Here is a 22,601-nt window from a genome sequence, read left to right as displayed (position 1 = left end):
GGCATTTTTTTGGGTTCTTTGCAGTCAGGAAAAACATCTGAACTTGTGTATAGTGGTACTGTGCACAAGTTCTGATGTTTTGCCTGCCTCCAAAACCCCCCAAAAAATGCCAGCAAAAACACACCTGGGCATTTTTTTTTTGACGCTAGCGTTTTTTTTGGCATTTTTTGGGGTTCTTTTGAGGCAGGCAAAACATCTGAACATGTGTATAGGGGGTATATATAGGCATATATGTCTGAATATATACCCCTAGACATATATAGGTGTGATAGTAGCAGAAATATATTACTGTAAATGATTTCATTAGCGCAAGCATTTATTTCTGCTACTATCACACCTATATATGTCTAGGGGTATATATTCAGACATATATGTCTATATATTCCCCCTATACACATATTCAGATGTCATGTCTGACATCAAACATGTCCTCAAAAAAGCACTGGCAGTGGCAGCCCCTGCAGCATTAAAAAATGCTTGCTGGTGAGAAGCCACATACCTGTCCCGAAGCAGAGAAATGATCATTTCTCTATAGCGGTCACCCTGCTATGGAAGGGTTTTGTCACCCTGCCATAGCAGTCACTGTCAGTTAACCCTACACTACACTACGGTCCCCTGACACTTAACACTTTCCCTACAGAAACTAAATTTTTGAAGCTAACTTAAGTGTAAAGGAGCACTCTAACTACACTAGATATCCCTTTCCTCACACTAAAAATAGCTAAATGACACTTTTAAAGTAAAATTAACAGAACTGCTTCCACTCTCTTCCATGTCCAGTATAACAATGCTGGGAATATGGCGGGGGCGATCTTATATACTGGGGGGCGTATTCACTAATGATTGGTCTAGGGACCCCCTAGTCACTCCAATCACATTCCTAGCATTCTCCTGCCCCCTCAATTGGCTTTTGCTAATGGTTCTGGTCCAATCACGGGCTTTTAAAGCCCATTTCCTGAAGCATTGCATTTTGGGCGGTTCTGGTTGCCGAATTCCGAACTTTTTGGGCAAAAAGTTCTAAATTCGGCCGAACCTCGAACACCCAATGTTCGGGCCGAACCGATGGTGGACCCGAACCGTTCGATCATCCCTACTAAGGAGTTGCTTATCTATAACATTTCCAAAACAGTTGGCAAACTGTGTCTAGGAGGGAATTTACAGGTGACCCTGAGAATACGAAACAAGGAGTTTGAGACAATTTGGGAATTTCTGATAATCACCCGGCTGAGGTAAGCCCTTTGCTTACATTTGAGTTATCAGACATCCTTGATCAATAAGGCATTTTGCGGGACAATGGGTACCTATTTTATACCCCTTAATCCAACTGTATTGATTGATGGTTATGTGTTATATCATCACTGTCTATTGTCCATTGGAGTGTTATAGATAAGTAAAGGAAGAATAGTGAAGTTAACAGGCTATATGAAGCACACATCTGCAGTAATAATAGTTAAGAGGCAAGAGGGTATAGGCACAAGTAGAGTAGATACAAAGACTGGCCAGTCATTATGGGAATTGTATTAAGTAAGAGAATGATGGGTAAGAGACCCTCAAAAATGCCTAACTCAAGAGCAGCACTTGAACATGTTTGAACAGAAGGTGTGTTTCTGCCTATACTGAGCCCCTAATTAAATAGTTAAAGTAGACAGGGATGCACAATGGGTAAAAGGGTTACCAAGTAAGTCTACAGGGACTAAGAATCATACAAATTAAACAGCTAGAGTAACCGCCATCTATTTGAGTAGGATAGATCAAGGGTGACAGACAAATTAACAATAGACAAAAAGGGAAATGTTGATGTTGTGTGATGAATTTAGGGTAGGGCACCACAACTAGTAAATTCTAAAACATGAGAAAAAGCCAAAACAGAGAAATAAGAGTCAAATTGTATATTGGCCCTGGGCCAAACAGAATACTTTATTAGGGGTCAGAGAGGGAAGATAGGATGAGCACTATGGCTGCCCATCTAAATTGATGGTGTAGGAATCAGCTGCTGTGAAGAGCAACTATTGCAGGACACACTCCTTGAAGACCAAGATATTTGATTTTTTTGTAGATTTGATCCCAGTTTTATAGCGAGGATGGTAAGACCCATATTGAGTATGCAGTTATCACCCAGTAGGACACTTTGTATTCAGAGTAATCAGACGATTCTTCTTTCCCAGCTCAAGAAGCAGAACTCTATGCTTTAGCAAAGCCTGTGAGCTATCAAAAGAGTATACCTTTATATAGATAGTAGAGAATTAGAGGGTGCTTTTGGGGTGGTGCATGATTTTGGTTTAATTTGAAGGTCTAGAAGGTTTTTACTTTGGCAAGCAAACCAATAAAGCATGCTAAATCAATTGATTAAAACAAAAAAAGCCTGCGCTTGGTAACCTCAGGGTGTGGTCTAATTGAATACACCCTAGAACAGTGATGGCGAACCTTTTTGAGCCCGAGTGCCCAAACTGCAACACAAAACCAACTTAATTATTTCAAAGTGGCAACACTGCAATTAGGGGGCTAAGAGAGAGATGGGGGTTGAGAGAGAGAGAGAGGGGGAGGAGGGGTGTGAGAGAGAGAGGCAGGAGGGGATGTGAGAGAGAGGGAGGGAGGGGAGGGGTGTGTGTGAGAGAGAAGGGGTGTGAGAAAGAGAAAGAGAGAGAGAGAGAGAGAGAGGAGGGGTTTGAGAGAGAGGGGGTGTGAGAGAGAGAGGAGGGGTGAGAGAGAGAGAGGAGGGGTGTGTGTGTGTGAGAGAGAGGAGGGGTGTGTGAGCGAGAAAGAGAGGGGGGCAGAGAGAGAGGGGGGTACAGAGAGAGAGGGAGGGGGTGTGAGAGAGAGGGATGTGAGGGAGAGAGAGGGGGTGTGAGAGAGGGAGAGGGGTGTGAGAGCGAGAGGGGGTTGAGAGAGTTGTGTGTGAGGGGGGTTCAGAGAGAGAGGTTGAGAGAGAGAGGGGGAGAGGGGGTGTGAGAGAGAGGGGGTGTGAGAGAAAGAGAGAGAGAGAGAGAGGGGGTGTGAGAGAGAGGGGGTGTGAGAGAGAGGGGGTGTGAGAGAGAGAGAGAGAGAGAGGGGGGTTGAGAGAGAGAGAGAGAGGGGGGTTTGAGAGAGAGAGAGGGGGGTGAGAAAGAGGGGGGTGTGAGAGAGGGGGGTGAGAGAGAGAGAGAGGGGGTGTGTGTGAGAGAGGGGGGTGTGAGAGAGAGAGAGGGGGTGTGAGAGAGAGGGGGTGTGAGAGAGAGAGGGGGTGTGAGAGAGGGGGGTGTGAGAGAGAGAGAGAGGGGGGTGTGTGTGAGAGAGAGAGGGGGGTGTGAGAGAGAGAGAGGGGGTGTGTGTGAGAGAGAGAGGCGGTGTGTGAGAGAGAGGGGGGACTGAGGGAGAGGGAGGAGGGTGCAAGGGGGGGCTTGAGAGGGAAGGGGGACACAGAGGGAGAGAGGGAGGGGGACATAGTGGGAGGGAAGAGGACACAGAGGCAGGGAGGGAGGGGGACACAGAGGGAGGGAGAGCAGGCTGAGAGAGAGAGGGGGATCTGAGAGGAGATTGAGGGGGGAGAGGAGAGAGAGACCTCTATCACTGTCCTTATCTACAGTCCCTGCTCTGCCCCCCTGTCCTAGTCTTTGTGTGCAAGTAGTTTGTGTATCATCGTGCCTAGTACCTTCCATGCCAGTCTCTGTTCTTGATCCAGGCATGCTCTCTGCTCTGTTCCTTCAAGACGCTCCCTCACAGCCTGTGCCTCCCGGCCATCCTCATCGTCGATACCACCTCCTTTACCTCCTGCAGTCACTGCTCGCCTCTTCAGGGGTCAAGGAGGCAGTGAAGCTCTTCTCTCCCTCCTGGGCTCTCAGGCCTTTTAACCTTCCCCATGGAGGCTGCGTGCTGCCAACCCACTCGCTCACCATGTGCAGATATTTTCCTGCACCTCGACCTCGCCACTGTTTGCTGCCGCGCCCCCGCCGCTATCAAACCTGCACACTTTATAGACTCTCTTGCGTGCCCACAGAGATGGCTCTGCATGCCAGCTGTGGTACGCGTGCCATGGGTTCGCCATCACTGCCCTAGAGGGACTGCTACAGTTTAAAAAACAGCCAACACAAGGCAAATAGCAAATCTTATACAAACAATAGTGTGCTGTCCCTCTCATTGGTTAATAAACATGTGTAAATAATCAAATTTTTTAGGCATATCACATGAACGAAAAATTGTACAAATCTAGTGCAAATGACACAGAAAAATTATATAAAATATTTAAACATAACATAAGTACTTTATAAAGTAAGTTGTACAATAATAATCCTAATAGATAAAAATGGTGAAACAAGGTGCTCGATGTGCAATCACTTTCCAAAAGTGCAGAGTGCTCAAAGGTGCTCTTTAAAGACAATTTGGCCACTTACCCCACAGAGTGGATCCCGATTACAGGAATCACATAAGCCTATATTCCATCCAGCACTGCGTATCACCAATATCAGTGGGTATCCACAATATTAAACTTCATGTTGATCCAATGGCTTTCGATCTCCTCTCAAATGCTCACCAACGATAGCCATACAAAGCAAGCATCTCATGGTGTAATACAGCAAACCTTTATTAAAAAACAATCTTGTTCACTTACTGCACATCAAAGTTAATGCAGGCGAGCTTCAAATTATTTGAAGATCGCCTGCATTCACTTTGATGTAAGTGAACAAGATTGTCTGCAGCAGTCATTATTGCACTTTATAAACTACTCATGTTATGTTTAAATTGTTTATATATATTTTTATATGTTTTTTTTTTCCTCTGACTAGTTCCACCTAAATGTAAGGAGGTTCCAGGTCAAGGGGGATAGCACACATGGTCAGTGATCAAATTGTAAATTCAAGATCAAACGAGGGGAGATTGTTAAGCAAATTGTAAATTCTGTATAAAATTGTATTCTATTTTGTATGTTAACCTATGTTTTGCATGTTGCACTCACTGTGCACATGGCACTAATAATGTTTTCATTACGTGTTGCATTCTTTCAAGTCCTAATTAGCATTTGGCCTGCTTATGAAATGCCCATTGTTAACATAAAAGTACAATTGTAATATTGATGCGTTATCTACGTAATCATGTGTATAAAAAAACTTTAATTACGCCGAATAAAAGGAACAGTTCTTTGGAATGATGCCGAGTGTATCTTTTGTGTCTGTTCGCTACTGCAATAGTTAGTAATTTGGAACCACTAATAAATACGATGATAGGGGTTGCCTATCTATAAAATTTGCAGAACACAGGAGAAGAATATTTATTATATCAATACACATAGATTATACATTTGTTTTTTAGGTCCATATATATATATGGAAAATTCACCTGAATATTCTATATAAAATTTCAAAAGGAATGGTCAATGTATGTAGGAACAGCAAGGAACCTTAAATTATAAATAACACTGTTTCTGGTGACCCTTTTGTAATATATCACTATAATCAACAGCCAAAAATACACAAATTGCAAATTTTAATGTGCATCACATTGAAATCAATTGGAGGTTAATCAATTTTCTTCAATTTTAATATTAATAGATACGGGATTGTCAAATAAAGAGCATGCTTTAGGGATGCCTTAAACCAGCACCTGATCTAATGAACCTGTACAATGTACTAAAACAAAAGTGACATTTGGAAAAAATAAATAAACTGAACTGCTTGGCACCTGGCCACAGTACATTTACTGTGGCAGGACGGCACAGGTAGGCTGGATCGCGTACATGTAAAGGATTCAGCCAATGGGTGGACACAAGCTCTCGGTACCTGCCCACTTTATGCAGCCAGGGGATCATGTGATTGCTGTGCTATCACATGATCACAATGTCAACAAAGTTGTTATGAATGGATTTTCATAAGAGTTGTGATTCCAATAGTGATACTGTGACTGGCTTACAACTATCATATGGTACCTGGAGCAATCACGGCACCCTGTACCATGTGATAGCTGTGGGCCAATCACAGTACACAATAGTAGTCACAGCTGTTATGAATGTAACCCATTAATGACAGTTCAAAATATTGCTGTTATGATGATCATCACTGTAACAGCAATCAAAGTGGAAAAAAAAAAAAAACAATCTCTGATAAACCCCACACCAGTTGACCTGAGAGTAGTATAGTTGACACTGGCCAGTGGTGAGTATAGTGACACTGAACTAATCTTATTAAAAATTGTAAAAAAAATACAAAAAGAAACAAAATGTTAAAAAAAGAAAAACAATGCTTGAAATATTTTTAAAAAATTTTCTTTTTTTTTAACATACTATCATCAGTCAGTATCCTTGATTACCCCCATACCAGTTATATGATGATGCTGTACTGCACTAGTGACAGTATGTAAAAAAAAAAAAAGTGCAAAAAAACAAATTTTATTCAATTTCTTCATTTTACAAAAAAGTTTGAGAAATAAATACGACTTAAAAAAACTCACCATGCTTTTTACTAAATACCTCAGCCTGTCTACTTTTCAAAAAGGGTTCATTTGGAGGTATTTGTACTGTTTAAGGACCTAAAAAAATTTGATGGGTCGTCAGTACATCAGGATTGATACATTTTGAAATATATACAGTATTAGTTTGTAGACGCTATAGTTTACACAAACCAATTAATATACATAGGACACACAAGCAATGCTCGCATCAGGAGCTGGAATTTTTCAGGTGCCAATAACCCACTTTCATAGATATTAAAACTCATACATATTATTGTATTAATTTTAAAAAGTATAAACATAACAAACTATACATATATGAAGACAACAAAAAAATCTGAAAATTACTTGATCAAGTCATTTTGGATGTTGACAAATATGCTCGATAGTTGAATTTATTGGCGAAACATGTCAGGATTATCTCCTTATAGTTACTATAAGGAGATAATCCTGACATGTTTCGCCAATAAATTCGGCTTCCTCAGGGGATATTTAATATCACACCTAAGTAAATGAATACTGTAAGTTAAAATATCGTCATCATTGTATACAAAAGGTATATGTTCATTTCAAATGATCTCAGATATACAAAGTGAAACATGTAAACATTCCAACAAAGTACACAAAATGAGTACAACTTATACATTGCAGCAATACATATAAAGATTGATGAAAGGCATCTTTCCACTCTACACCATTGATGCGTGTAATCCTCCAAAGTGGTCGGGAGATGTGAGATCCACGTATAGATGTTCAGCAAACAAACATAAAGAGACACACCAAAAGGCTGTGGGATAAGGCACTCATGTTCTGGCTGCAGGAGGGGGAAATCAAATCCTTGGCCACTATAAACAATATACCTTATGTTTACATTATGGAATAAGGAGATACATCAATCCCCATCCTAACCCAACAAAAAGGGAGTATAATTAATGGCGGTGAAACTAATGTAAGCTCATTATAAAGCGGAGTTCCACCCTGGGAATACTTTTTTTAATAAAAATACCCCCGGGACAGTCAGGGCTAGTACATTCCACAATGGCTAGCCTCTGATCTGTCCCGGGTTGCACTTACCTTTTAGGACAAATACTTACCTTGAAAAAGTATTGTCCAGCGCTGCCATCTCAGGTGTGGGGAGCTTGAAGCCAGCGCGATCCTCTTCTGCGCCCTCTTCCGTCTTCTTCGGTCCCACGATGCACTGCACCGGCCCCGCCGTCACTTCCAGTGCACGCGCGTCATCCCTCCACAGCTTCTTGGCATGCCCAGAAGCTGTTTAGAAGGGAATGACGTGCGCGCCCCGGAACTGACGTCGGGGCCGGTGCAGGCGCAATGATTCCTGGGAGCGATGACGTTCAGCTCCCAGGAATCATTGCAAAGCCAGGAAGTGACGACGGGCCGTGGCCGCCGAGGGGAGAAAGAAGGAAGTAAGGTAAGTATATTTTCTTTTATACGAGGTAAGTAAAAAAAAAAAATGTGATTATCCATTTGTTTTTCAGGTGACCCGGAGCGAGAAGATGGAGGTAAGTATAAATTTAGGGTGGAACTCCACTTTAAGTACTGGGTACCTGTGCAGCTATGGGGTGATGCAGGCACATTGGTGTGCATTGATTAGATTTAATTAGCAGAAAAATACCTGCTGAATAGTTGTTAACTCCCAACGGAGGGATCTTCAATCCCCAATCCACCCAAAGGGCTAGGGGAGAACAATTCCTCCAAGGGTCTAATGGGTAAATTAGAAGACATATGGATTACTTAGATTCAGTGAAGAAGAGGACAAACTGCTCGCAAGCAGTCTTCCATCATTAATGTCTCACCTTGCCTTGTTGTCAACCACCACGTATGTGTGTCCCAGCTTCCCTGTTGATCAATTGAACTGATGAGGGTGGCTCCTGATAAACCCCTCCTGCCACTCCAAGCATATTCACACTGTGGAGTGATGGGGACGCCAAGAAACCCGCCCAATTTAGCCCTGTGGACGTGGCGTCAGAGTCCAGTGTGGCAGGCGCATGCACACCACACATGGAGTCTGGTCCAGAACTTGTTAAATAAAGATATCAAAATTTTCACTAAAATAATAGCACACAGATTAAAGTCTTTATTGTCAAGATGGATCCATAATGATCAGGTAGGTTTTATGACTGGTCGGGAGGGGAGGAACAACTGCCCTAAGTCACTACTCTTGATCCACAAAGTGAAAAAGAAGGGGGCCCCTGTCGTATTACTGTCGATAGATGCCAAAAAAACCTTTGACAAGGTGGATTGGGGCTTTATGGTAGAAACTTTGAGACATCTAGGTATTGGTGATAGGATGGTGTGATGGCTCTCTGTCTTTTATTATCACCCAACGGTAAGGAATAAGAATGAATGGCAGTTTGTCCCTCTTAAACTATTCAACGGGACCAGGCTTTCCCCAATGTTGTTCGTTTTAGCCCTCTGTTTGCAGCAATATGCAAAATACAGATATTAGAGGGGTGAGAGTAGGGAACAGGGAGTACAAGGTAGCTGCATATGCGAATGATGTGCTATTTTCTCTAACCCTAGGCTAACATTACCGATAGTGTTGGAGGAACTGGGGAGATATGGAAAGTTGTCAAACTTTAAAATTAGTATAGCTAAATCGGAAATCTTGAATATTACAACACCAAAGAGAGAACAGCAGGCAATACAGCCTAAATTCCCCTTTGTATGGTGTAGAGAGGAATTGAGATACTTGGGAAAAAAATTAACTACATCTCTTGTGACTTTGTACAAGGCCAATTATGTTCCAATGCTTAAAAGAGTTAAGGAACAGTTGAATTCCCTGACACATGAACCCCTCTCATGTCTGGGTAGAATAAACGCGTTCAAAATGAATATTCTTCCCAAGCTTATATACAAAGTATATATATATATAGACATATATATAGAAATATATATATATATTACAAATGATTCAGATTACCCTTCCCCAGGTCTATTTCAGGAAATGGAGAGCTATGGTATTTTAATATATATGGGTACATAAATGTCCCAGAATTTCTTATGCAGTATTGGCAAAGGGAAAAAGAGTAGGGGGTTTGCTGTGCCTGATTTTAAAAAATACTATCAGGCAAAATATTTTTCCATTCAATAACTTTTATTGAGTGTTGTAGAAATCAGAAAGTAGGGAACAGCCTTTACGTCTGTATATACAAAGTACAAAAGAATGACCCTCAAAATAACTCAACACACGGCTATTAATGTCTAAACTACTGGCAACAAAAGTGAGTACACCCCTAAGTGCAAATTTCCAAATTGGGCCCAATTAGCCATTTTCCCTCCCCGGTGTCATGCGACTCAGTGTTACAAGGTCTCAGGTGTGAATGGGGAGCAGGTGTATTAAATTTGGTGTTATCGTTCTCACATTCTCATACTGGTCACTGGAAGTTCAACATGGCACCTCATGGCAAAGAACTCTCTTAAGATCTGAAAAAAAGATAAGTGTTTCTCTTCATAAAGATGGCCTAGGTTAGAAGAAGTTTGCCAAGACCCTGAAACTGAGCTGTAGCACAGTAGCCAAGACCATACAGTGGTTTACAGGACAGGTTCTACTCAGAACAGGCCTTGCCATGGTCGACCAAAGCAGTTGAGTGCACGTGCTCAGCATCATATCCAGAGGTTGTCTTTGGTGAATAGACATATGAGTGCTGCCAGCATTGCTGCAGAGGTTGAAGGGACTGGGAGTCATCCTGTCAGTGCTCAGACCATACGTTGCACACTGGATCAAATTGGTCTGCACTGCTGTCATCCCAGAAGGAAGCCTCTTCTAAAGATGATGTACAAGAACGCCCGCAAAACAGTTTGCTGAAGACAAGCAGACTAAGAACATGGATTACTTGAACCATGTCCTGTGGTCTTATGGGACCAAGATAAACGTATTTGATTCAGATGGTGTCAAGCGTGTGTGGCCGCAACCAGGTGAGGAGTACAAAGACAAGTGTGTCTTGCCTACAGTCATGCATGGTGGTGGGAGTTTCATAGTCTGGGGCTGCATGAGTACTTTCGGCACTGAGGAGCTACAGTTCATTGAGGGAACCATGAATGCCAACATGTACCGTGGCATACTGAAGAAGAGCATGATCCCCTCCCTTCAGAGACTGAGCCGCAGGGCAGTACCCCAACATGATAACAACCCCAAACTCACCTCCAAGATGACCAATGCCTTGCTAAAGAAGCTGAGGGTAAATGTGATGGACTGCCAAGCATGTCTCCAGACCTAAACCCTATTGAGCATCTGTGGGGCATCCTCAAATGGATGGTGGAGGAGCGCAAGGTCTCTAACATCCACCAGCTTCATGATGTCATCATGGAGGAGTGGAAGAGGAGTCCGGTGGAAGCTCTAGGAAAATCCATGCTCAAGATGGTTAAGGCAGTGCTGGAAAATAATGGTGGCCACAAAAAATATTGACACTTTTGGCCCAATTTGGGCATTTTCACTTAGGGATGTACTCACTTTTGTTGCCAGTGGTTTAAACTTTAATGGCTATGTGTTGAGTTATTTTGAGGGGACAGCAAATTTTCACTGTTATATAAGCTGTACACTCTCTACTTTACATTGTAGCAAAGTGTCATTTCTTCAGTGTTGTCACATGAAAAGATATAATAAAATATTTGCAAAAATGTGAGGGGTGTACTCACTTTTGTGAGATACTGTATATGTATGTATGTATATATATGTATATATATATTTATATACATCGTATATTATCAGTAAGATGCACCAATGGAATTATAGAAAAAAATGCACTATTTATAAAGGCCTCAAAATTTGCTATTTTTTGTACATGTCATGGTAATTTTGTTTGTTTTTTTTTTTGACTATCTATACTGATAACTAACGCACATTACTTTCATTTTGATGTTATAGCCTCTTTAATTGATCTTTGTTTGTGTTTTACTAAGATATTACTTTTAAATAAGTAAATGCATTTTATGAAAAGTTTGTAATTGACTGAATAAAACACATAGCTAAATGGCTTTATGTTATCCTTCTAGTGCCATATATCACTTACATTAATCAGAGCAGCAACCAATGTTCTTTTCTTTTTAATCATCTCTTATATCAGGTGTTGTGTCCTTGCCACTATGCAGTAAAGTTAGAAAAGGATGAGTACTATGACCTTAAACTGGCAAACAGCACTCACTTAGGATACTAGATATATGTCAGCAAATTTTTTTTGCAGAGATGGATTATGAAAAATGGCATAATAAGAAGCTGAAATTGCATATACTTTCTGCTAAAATGTGTTTTTACTTATTTTAAAATTTTTGAGCAAAATTTTTAGAGTCAAAATAACCAAGAATATGGCAAAAGATAAACTGCCATCATGATAAAAAAAAACACTAAAACACTTACATAAAGTTTAGTTCTTTTCTTTAATGTGTATTTCAGAAGATGTGCATAATAAAGGTTACCAATGAAAATATAATTATAGAACAGTATTTTTTGTCCAAGGGGGTGTATCCAAAAATAAATGTAAAAATAAATGCCAGGCACAACAAAATAGCTATGTATTTTGTGTATTTATGACTGATGCTTGCATTTTACCTTCAGTCTAATATAAAAAAAAAAAAAGTAAGAACAGTAATGAATTTATTGTCAGCCCGTGAAAACATGTGAAAAAATAAACAATTTTTTCACACCCTAAGCATATACAAAATATCAAATTTGCAATATCACCATTACTCATGCCAGTCCATTTACTATGGCGAACACCTAAATGCATTATTCTTTAAATAGAGGTAAATGTATGTACTGACTATCATTTACTTGTGCCACTGTCCATAAATATTGTAAAATAGGAAAACTGTATTTTTTTTCGGATTTAAAGTACTCCTGGAAACCAGGCACATACACAATTTAAATGCAATTTCAATGAAAACCTTCTTATTTGCAAAAACATTTGGTGTTCTATACAGCCACTTCTTCGATTCATGCAACTCTTCCAGACAAATCAGCCAGGAAGGTTAGATCGCTTTCTCTGATAGAGTTAAAGTGTATCTAAAAAAAATAATTATGTTACAGCTTATCAGCCCTTAGATGTGGGTCTTGCATTCATTTTTTTTCTTGAATTTCCTTTCATAATTTTTACCTACTAATCCCTTCAGTAGCACACCGAGCTGTCACCCTAGGACAAGACAACACAACCCCCTTTCTCTTCCCCATAAAATAAGGGGAGCGTTTTCTGTAGTTCACTGTGGTCCACAGAGGTAACCTAGCCAGAAAGAAAGACAGCTTTGAATTCATCAGGATCAACAGGCATGCACCCTTTTAAAAGATACTGTATAAGATGACAATTTCAATGGGATATTTAACACATCCAAAGAGTTTATACCTTATCAGCAAACCGATAAGCCAACATAGGAGGGCAAAGTTTTTAGGTCTGGAAACCCCCAATAAATACTGTATTATGGCTAACTATTATGGTAGCTGCATTAGATTTCAGTTTTCAAACTTGTTTTTAATGGTCTATTTCAGTGGTCCTCAACTCCGGTCCTAAGGGCCCACTAATGGCACTTTTCCACTGCAAGTACCAGCTAGTACCGGCTCGGCTCTACTCGGCCCTGCTTGGCCCGGTTTGCTTTTCCACTGCTGGTACCGCATGGTATAGGGTCGGAACGGTTTGGTACGGTACGGTATAGGTTTGCTTTTCCACTAAAGTAGTACTAAGTTTAAGTGGGTGGGATAACAATGGGGTGGGTGGGATTCTCTGACCAATCAGTGGCTAGTAGTGACTGCATGCAAAGGATTGTGGGATATGGCACCAGTTTGGTACCTGTTGGAACCACAATCGAGTAGGTACTGTTTTTTCAGAGCCGTACCGTACCGTACCGTTCGGTTCCATGCAGTGGAAAAGCAAACCTGTACCGTACCGTACCGAACCGTTCCGACCCTATAGCATGCGGTACCAGCAGTGGAAAAGCACAAAAGGGTGCCAAACCGGTACGGTTCCATGCAGTGGAAAAGCGCCTTAACAGGCAAGGTTTGCCAGATAACTAAATTACATCACAGGTGATCTCATTTGCTGCTCAGTGATTGCAGTATTCTAGTCTGCATCTCCCCAGGGTAATACTTAAAATCTGGCCTGTTAATGGGCCCCGAGGACCAGAGTTGAGGACCACTGGTCTATTTAACCAAAAGGGATAAAATAAGAGAAATTTCTTGCTAGGGTTTACACAGCTTTTACGAAATAGGCACATTATTTTCAAGAGCAATGAGGTGCACAACTTGTTTGCAAGAGTTTTTTAAAGAGGCAATCTACATCAAACTGGGACAACCATTGGAACAGGACTTATGACATAGTCTGTCACCCATATATTATGTTGTTTTAACATCTCATCCCCCTGCAATCTGACAGCAATTCTTACCTTTACTTATGAACAGTTAACACACCCAGACTTCACAGGCAACATGGTGAATAGACTATGTCATTAGAACAGGATGTTTTTATCAACTTTTTCATCAGGCATCATATTTTATAGTAAAATAAGCATTTAGCTTCATACATTCTATAGAGTGTGGATTAAGGTAATTGAGTTACCCATGTGGCTAAAAATCTTGCAATATGTTCCTGACATGGATAACTGATGATGCTACTTTGAAGAGCAGCAAAAGATTCCAACATTACAGAATCTAGTCGAATGTGACTAACTACTATAGCTATAACAAAAATAACTACATCTAGAAAAGTATACCCCGGTGGGCAGATCAGAATAAATACACTGAATCTTTTAGCTAATTCTATTAACAAATTTTTAACATTGTAATTTTTTACTTGATCTTAGCAAACCTACTGTGTTTTTTGGACATGAACGAATTGAAGAAAGCTGTTACACTGTGAGATATTTGTGTCTTTCATATTTATTAAATACTCAGCATGAACTATAAAGAATCTATAGAAATAGACTGCATTTTACATTTTCCTGTTAGAAATACTGTAAACTTCAGTAAAGGTCTTATGGCCTGATCATAACATCACTTGCTATGGTCTATTTATCTTTAAGCTAGTTAGGATAAACTGCTATTTCTATCTCTGCAAAAACAAGATTTTGTTTCAGGGGTATTATTGTTTCACTTTTTTGCCTTGTTTTGTTTATATTTTATGTTGATAGAGTTTTTTTTTTTTTTTTTTTAAATTCTGAGGTGCTTAAGTTACTTGTTACTGTCCTTCTGGTCTTTAACCACTTAAGCCCCGGAGGATTTGGCTGCTAAACGACCAGGGGTTATTTTGCGATTCGGCACTGCGTGATTTTAACGGACAATTGCGCGGTCGTGCGACGCTGTACCTAAACAAATTTGGTGTCCTTTTTTTCCCCACAAACAGAGCTTTCTTTTGGCGGTATTTGATCACCTGTGCGATTTTTTGATCACGCGCTATAAACAAAAAAAGAGCGTCAATTTTGCAAAAATAGCAATATTTTCCCCTTTTTTTTTTATGAAATTCCCCCCAAAAAAAATGTAAAAATCAAAATTTTTTAACATTTTCGGCCAATTTGTTTTATGCTACCTATGTTTGGTAAAAAAAATCACAAAAAGCGTATTTTGATTGGTTTGCGCAAAAGTTATTGCGTTTACTGACTAAGGGAAAGATTTTTGTCATTTTTGTTGTTTTTTTTTTAACGCGTAATGGCGGCCATCTGCGATTTTTTTTGCGGTACTGCGACATTGCGGCGGACAGATCGGACCCTTGACTGACATTTTTGACACTTTTGGGGTTACCAGTGACATTTCTACAGTAATCAGTGCTATATATATGCACTGTTACTGTAAAAATACACTGGTAGTGAAGGGGTTAAATTTATTTGAGAGGGAGGGGCTGTGTGTGTCCCTAGGGGCGTGATTCTAACTGTGATTGGCTGTGGCTTCAGCTGTATGCAGAGTGATCAATGGATCTACATAGTAGATCCATATGATCAGCTCTCATACAGAGGGGAGAATGACAGGCAGCTTGTTTACACAAGCTGCCTGACTTTCTCCCTCTCCCCCGCCGATCGCAGAGTGGCCGGCGGACATCGGGTCCGCCGGTCACACGCGCGGGGGGGTCTGTGACCACGCGGGAGCGCGCCTCCGGCGGCGCGCGCTCGCTCCCTAGACCCTCACAAGCTAGTGACGTAGCCCTACGTCACTTTGCCTGTGAGGGGCTGACCGCCGACGTAGATCGGCGTGCGGCGGTCGGCAAGTGGTTAAGCTATCTTTCGCTTTCAGCACACCATGATTTTCTTCAAAAAGGAAAACAAAAAACAAGTGCAAGAACAGTGTGCACCCAAATCACCTCACTTAAATCACTCCTATTTAACGCACCATTCTTCCCACATCAATAAAATAAAAGGTGGACATACACACGTTAAGCTTATTATAACTATTCTGCTGCTGGCCAATTCTACCTGCTGTATCTTTTGCAGTATCGTAATTCTTTTAGTAAAGCCCAGGCTGTGATCTTTGTCTCTAGTAAATTTGGGCCTAGCATTGCTATTTAAATCTGTCATTCTGTTGGCCAATTTTACACTACTATTTCATCAGTGTTCTCTTAATCCTTTACATAAAACATCTGCCTGTACTCTTTTTCTCTTGTACATTTTGTCCAATTCTCACTCAATGCAAATGTCATGCTGATGATTTATTTCACACTGACGTCATATACTGTATATTTTCAGGCAGTGTTAATTTTGGCAGCAAATTTTGATTTAGTTTTAGTCTTAAGCTGGATACACACTATCCAACTTTTGTTGGTAGATTTCCTTCAGATTTATCTTTTCTATGTAGTGCAAGGGCCTGCCAGATTGCATACAAATTGAAAGTGTTTAGGTTTGACCTTATATTAACTGGTTTTGGTAATGCTAAAGGAAAAAGTATTCAGAAAATCTTATAGTGTGTATGGCCCATTAGTCTTTTGACTAACATGCGATTTTAGTTTTAGTCCCATTTTAGTCATTTGCAATTGTTTTATTTTTAGTAGCATTTAGTCGACTAAATCTGCAGTACATTTTAGTCAACTAAAAATCATTTTAGTCGACTAAAATCAAAAGGGTTTAGTTGAATTGTAATGCATTATTTGACCATTTCTCTAGAATTTCTAAGCAAATTTTTTACGAGTGATACGATATGAGTAAAAATCTCTTATATGTTAATATTTTATGGTATTAAGGTTTGAACAAACTCACATATACAGATTTAGCCAGTCTGGATGGTGTAAGGAATAATGCACAGTGCTGTGATCTGGCTGCAGTGGCGGTGCACTCGCAGTTTTCCTGCATGTCACTCCTGGTTATAGCCACAGTCCCATAGGCTACTATTAGGTTGCATGTTTTTGTAGGACTTTCTGAAAGCGCACCAAAGATGCAGCATGCAGGACTTTTGGTGCTCTTTCAGAAAATGTGGCAAAAATGTGCAGCCTAATAGTAATCTATGGGACTGTGGCTATAACCAGGAGTAGCATGCAGGAAAAACTGTGAGTACACCACCACTGCAGCCAAACCACAGCATACCAGTGTGAACCCAAAGGGTTGTTCACACTTGCAGCAGGCACTTTCACTCCACTGAACCATCATGGTCCATGCTCAGGTCACTTTTCAGAGGCAATTCACAGGCAGTGAGGAGGTGATATCACATTTGCTCACTGCTTGTTTTAACCTCTTAAATGCCAATTCTTCAAGGTATTTGCATGTGAGCCCACTTAAATGCACATAGATTCAAGTACTATTATAGCCTGAAGAAAGAAAGCCCTATGCTTGTTTAGCACTGTCCCCTAGGGCTTGCTGTATGATGACTTCTTAGGCCTCCTCTGAATACCAGCACACAGTCACTTAGGGTACAGTTCACACATCCATCCTTACTCCCGATGGCTCGTCACTCAATAAACAATCCAGGAGTATTGGTTTTTAGTGTTTATTTTGGCACTTGGATGGGACAAGGGAATAGTGGGATGCTCCAACTGTGACTATACACAATGGATAAGTACTACCCTTACTTGGCTTCACCAGGTTGCTTGTGGAAGCAGCTGCACTGCTTAATCTTTACTTCCACGTGTATGGAAAGGGTTGAGTCTCCTTGCTATTTCTCTCCAGCAATAGACTTGGTTAACTACATTCTCTTTGGGACACTAGCATCCCCTTCACTGACACCTGTCCACTGACTCTTCTAGCTGCAGGGGTGGCCCCCCCCCCCTCAGGTCAAGCCCCTTGACACACATCTGTACTCACTGTACTGCAGAATCAGATCCTCCAGTTTCTCCCCTCTCAGTCAGCTTCACAGGATATTTGGGTTCAGTTCTTCACTAGCACTCTTCAGGCCCTCAGGCAGCCGAACCCTCCCTCAGGACTCCGCTATCCAGCCTAAGGACCCCAAGTACATGTGCTCCTGGCATTTATACAGCATCCCAGTATGCAACAAGGCACTTTCCTCTGCCAAATCACCAGGGCTGTATCAAACACCTGTGCACTAATTTGTCAGGTTTTCCCCCACTGTCCAACATGCCTCACTAATGGACCAGTGTGAAACACTCTGCAGACAGAATGAGTTGCACCTGAGCACATTGAGCAGACTTTACTAACAGATCCTGCTCTCTGGTAGGCAGAGAACCATATAGATGTACCTGGAATCCCTCTGGTAAACAGACAGGATTCAAAACTATAATTTCTTTCTCTAGCACCTACCTAGGAGGGTGCTACATCCACCCCCCACCAAACTGAGCCATGTTATCCCTGGCTCTGGGCATCCACCCTTACAAAAATACTTGTACAAAAACTTGGAAAGGGAAATAACATATGTACAAGGCCATGGGGCATACCCTATATGTGGCCAGTGAATACAAAAAGTTACGTGAAAAAATATATATATCTGCTGTTCAATATTTACACATAGAAATGTACTGTGTGCATTTGGACCAATGCATCCCCCGCCAAACAAAAATCTGTGACCTCCCAACTCCCTTCCTCCACTCGGATTGGCGGCCTACAGATGGCGACTACGCTCACAGCCCCAGACTAGCTGACTCTCTGGCAGTGGCTCGTCCTGCAAGGCAGATCTCTTGAGCGAGCGCTTTCCTGCACAGTGCAGTAACCCCTTCACCGCAGCCAAAACTCTGCCCAGCCTGCATGATTGGTACTGCAATGCGGATTGTGTTCCTTGCCACAGAGACACATACATCTGCTTCTTCTGTCTGTACTTGAGTTTCAGTTGCACTTCTCCATTCACAAGCCAACCAAACTCCCTCACTGCTGTTAGAAATGGTCCCGCTGTAACCGGCTGCACGGCAGACATTTTCTTTCACAGTAAAGGTACAGACACAACCCCTGATGCACCGATCCCCGCATCCTGGGTCACTGCTTTCTTGACCATAACTTGAAAGGACACTTGCACTGATTACCGGAAAGCAGGCAAAATGTCTTCTACAATACAGCACATTGTTTCTCCATCGACACTCCAGCACTTTACTTGAGAAGACATAATGTTTCTTTGGTAAATGTCCGGTCATTGCCGATAGCAACCACTGCCGTGACCATGACTTGGAAGCACACTTTCACAGGTCACTGTAGAGCAGACAACACTTCCTCCGCTAACACTCCAGTACTTTTCTTGAGAAGACATAGCGTTACTTGGGCAAATACTGCTGTAACTCAGAGGAAATCCTGGACGACGCCCCCAAATGCAGCACTGTCCCTGTAGGGCTTACTGTATGATGACTTCTTAGGCCTCCTCTGCTTACCAGCACACAGTCACTTAGGGTACAATTCACACATCCCTCCTTACTCCCGATGACTCGTCACTCAATAAACAATCCAGAAGTATTGGTTTTAGTGTTTGTTTTGGAACTTGGATGGGAGAAGGGAATAGTGGGATACTGCAACTGTAACTATTCACAATGGATAAGGACAACTCTCACTTGGCTTCACCAGGTTGCTTGTGGAAGCAGCTGCACTGCTTAATCCATAATGCCACACGTATGGAAAAGGTTAAGTATCCTTGCTCTTTCTCCCCAGCAATTGACTTGGAGAACTATATTCTCTTCGGGACACTCACTGGCATCCCCTTTACTGACACCCGTCCACCGACTCTTCTAGCTGCAGGGGTAGCCCCCTTCAGGTCAAGCCACTTGACACAGATCTGTACTCACTGTACTGCAGAATTAGATCCTCCAGTGTCTCCCCACCTCAGTCAGCTTCAAAAGGACATCTTGGTTCAGTTCCTCACTAGCACTTTCTAGGCCCTCCGGTCGACTACCCAAGGCCGCATGGCACCTCTACAGAGGAGGAGGCAGCCGCTCCCTCCCTCCGGGACTCCGATATCCAGCCAAAAGACTCCGAGCACATGTGCTTCTACATCCTAGCATGCAACAAGGCACTTTCCTCTGCCAAATCACAAGGGCTGTATCAAACACCTGTGCACTCATTTGTCAGATTTCCTCCCACTAACCAACATGCCTCCCTATTGGACCAGTGTGAAACACTCTGCAGTCAGAATGAGTTGCACCTGAGCACATTGAGCAGACCTCACTAACAGATCCTGCTCTCTGGTAGGCAGAGAACAATTTAGATTTACCTGCAATCCCTCTGGTAAGCAGACAGTATTCAAAACTATACTTTCTCTCTCTAGCACCTACCTAGGAGGGTGCTACATCTGCAGTTAAGGAAAGGTCCTGCTGGACATATACAGTATGTCCATATAGGTTTTTTTTACACATGCATAAAACCTCTACTTACAAAAAAAGCCAGTCACAATTTTTTTATTTTTCCCTTTTATATAACAAACATATAAAAATAAACAAAGCTACATTCACACCTGAGTGTAGCGCAGCGACAGCTGCTGCACTGCTTTTTTTAGCTATTCTGTGTTTTTTAGTGGAACGTTTTTAGAGTGGCACCATTCATTTGAATGGGCCTCCCTCCTCTCCAACAATGCTCCAAAGAAGCTCATGTATCAAATCTTGGCCAGTAGCTAGTAGCATTTGGCATTGCGATTTCTGACGCAATTGTAACATTTTTTGTCGCTCGACAAATGTGGCAAAATTGCACCACATCTGGGGTGCACGATTCCACCCTCAATTCCAGTACACTCAGGTGTGAATGGAGCCAAAGGGACCTTTCACACATGCTTTTAGCCCAGTGGACTCACTTTTGCTCAACGGGGGTCGATCCGCAGATCCCCGGTGAGCAGGCGGATGACAGCTCCGTCTCCGTTCTCTGTAAAGAGACAGACCTGTCAGATTCCCATTCTCCTGTATGGGCGATAGGATAAAAATGGACCGCCTGTGCGTTTTCATCCGATCCTATCCGATCCGATCCTCCAGACGAATGGAAAAATAGAGTTTCCAAACATCTGGATTTCATGGACAGGATCAGATTGGATAGCAGCGGGTTTCAGCGGACATGTCACCGCTGCAATCCGCTGCCCATTAGAGGACCATGGAGCATCCAATCAGGTCCACCTGACAAAACTGATGGGCGGACCTGAACGGAAAGCCCATGTGAAAGGGGCCTTACTGTTCAGTTAAGCTGATAAAACTTTAACAACAACACATTTATTTTATTACAGGGCAACCGATACACTGTGTATAAAGTTAAAAAAAAAACAGGCCAACCTGCTCTTCAAACATTACCTCTCTTTATTATGCATTCAGGCTGGAGCATGGAGCATCTATCCATTTTATCCATATTTTTTCGAATTTCAAGGAAGCATTTTATTGAGCATTGGTGTGTTTTTCAAACATAACATGTTTATCCATTTCCCGGATCCAGTCCCCCAGGGTAGGAGGGTTAGGCGGGACCCAATGAGAGGCTAGGAACTTACGGGCCATAAAAAGTGATCTTATGATGACCTCCACCTGATCATGTTGCAGATTGATGAGATTTAAATACCCTGATAGGCATAGAACGGGATCTGAAATTAGCGCAGTGTTATAAACAGAGTTTTTATTACATCCTGGCAATATAAGTGTCATTTTGGACATCTAGCCACAATGTTAAAATCAAAATGGTTCCTGCTCGAAAGAAACCAACCCCCAAATGAACGAGTGTAGGCCACAAGGCATTTTGCCAAAATAATATGTGGATTACACATGTGAGAATATATCATGCACTAGGATTAATCTCTTCATTTTTCAATTCCAGGCCCCCACCCCCCTCTATTGGCCAAATTTTAGATAAGTTAAAAAGATTATTATCATTTTTTATAACATTATGGATTTACATCATCGTATGTTAGGGGAATGCAGCCTATGCTCCATCATCAGGGGTTAACATCTGCGCAGCAGGAACCATTTCATTTTTAATATTGTGACTGGCTGTTTTTTGTAAGTAGAGATTGTATGCATGTGCAAATGGACCTGTATGGCCATACATCAACATATGCATGTGGAAAGGTAATCATGTAATAAACAGGCAGTCCGCTGATTACCAACAAGGTTCTGTAGGTTTGTTCTTAAGTTGAATTTGTACGTAAGTTGGAACTGGTACATTTTGTAAGTGTAACTCCAGCCATTTTTTAAATGTAACATTTTAAGTTGTTTTGGATAGTATAGGGAAAGATTAATACTCCTGTAACGTTTGTTTTGCTGTCTATGCTTCTGTTCAAAAATATTTTACCTCACTTTCTGTCCCTGTGTCAATTGCATTGTATTTGGAAAATTTTGGGTTGTGGAAACAAGGATTGGTGATAAAGTTTCAGTGGAGACACCTTTTTCCCATAGTAACTCTTACAGGAGTGAATTTACCTTCCTAGTGGTAGATTTCCTTCCACTTCCTATTGTCTCCCTCCATTTGTGAGTATGAGCAGGACCGGTGCTACCTATAGGCAAGGTAGGCGCCAGCCTAGAGTGCACATCAGTAGGGGGCACTGGAGGTGCCCCTGACTGGTGCCCACCCAGCTGTGCAAGTTAGGGATAGTCAAAAGGAAAGGGAAATTCCTGTCGGACCATACAGCACAGTGCACCGGCTTAAGTGGCTGCTGGAGGAAAGATTTTGCTCCCCCCTTTCTCCAGCTGCAGCACTCTGAGTACTGTGTCAGCTCTTGTTGTGTGGCCTGGATGAGGATGGGGCCAGCTTTGGAGGCCCCATCCACCTGAACACCCTGCCGCCTGCTTGCCGGCCCTCCTGTCTGCCTGCTCACCCATCTGGCCACCTGTCTGTCTGTCCAGCCGGCCCCCGCTGGCAATTGGAGGGAGTGGCCAACC

This window comes from Pelophylax lessonae (assembly GCF_965119305.1).
Source record: "Pelophylax lessonae genome assembly, chromosome: 2".
Taxonomy (NCBI): Eukaryota; Metazoa; Chordata; class Amphibia; order Anura; family Ranidae; genus Pelophylax; species Pelophylax lessonae.
Note: the sequence above shows the minus strand (reverse complement) of the source record.